Here is a 923-nt window from a genome sequence, read left to right on the forward strand (position 1 = left end):
AGTGGTAGAGTGCTTGCCTTGCATGCATGAGGCCCTGGGTTCGATTCCTCAGCACCACATAAGCAGAAAAAGCCAGAAGTGGCGCTGTGGTTCAACTGGTAGAGCGCTAACGAACTGAAGAGCTGAGGGACAGTGTCCAGGCCCAGAGTTCAGGCTCCACACTGACAAAAAGTCAAATGAGCTTGAAGACGAGGCCAGATTCCATTACTGGCACACAAAATTCACTAAAAAATAAAGACAAGCCAGGCGCCAGAGGCTCACAGCTCAGATCTCAGGAGGCTGAGATCTGAGGATCATGGTTCAGAGCCAACCCGGGCAGGAAACACCATGAAACTCATCTGCAGTTAACCACCAGAAAACTAGAAGTGGTGCTGTGGCTCAAGTGGTAGAGCGCTATCCTTGAGCTTGGGAGCTGAGGGACAGTGCTCAGGTCCAGAGTTCAAGCCCTATGACCAACAAAAACAAAAAGACAGGCTGAGAAGGTGGCTCAGTGGTAGAGTGCTTGCCTTGCATGCATGAGGCCCTGGGTTTGATTCCTCAGCACCACATAAACAGAAAAAGCCAGAAGTGCTACAGCGCCCAGGGCCAGAGTTCAAGCCCCACAACTGACAAAAAAGACAAGCTTAGAATAAGGATATTTTAACTGAAATGTACAATAATTTAGTATCTTAAGTTTTAACAGGTGCTTCCTTTAATCCTAGCTACTCAGGGAGGCTGAGATCTGAAGATTGCCATTCAAAGCCAGGCCAGGTAGGAAAATATGAGATCTCCAATTAGCCAGTAAAAGGAGAAGTGGAGCTGTGGCTGATGTGGAAAGCCAGAGGATCCCATAATTTTTTTTAATTTAATTTTATTTTATTTGTGAACATACTGTACAGAGGGGTTACAATTGCATGGGCAGGATAATGCGTACATTTCTTACC

At 46.4% G+C, this 923-nt stretch overlaps 1 protein-coding gene across 1 annotated transcript in view; it reads left to right on the plus strand.

Annotated features, from left to right (window-relative positions):
* Fam60a (family with sequence similarity 60, member A) overlaps positions 1–923 on the plus strand; it is a 13,039-nt gene that overhangs the window by 5,982 nt on the left and 6,134 nt on the right. The gene's annotated exons all lie outside the window — the stretch shown is intronic.

This window comes from Dipodomys ordii, unplaced genomic scaffold (assembly GCF_000151885.1).
Source record: "Dipodomys ordii isolate 6190 unplaced genomic scaffold, Dord_2.0 Scaffold167, whole genome shotgun sequence".
Classification (NCBI taxonomy): Eukaryota; Metazoa; Chordata; class Mammalia; order Rodentia; family Heteromyidae; genus Dipodomys; species Dipodomys ordii.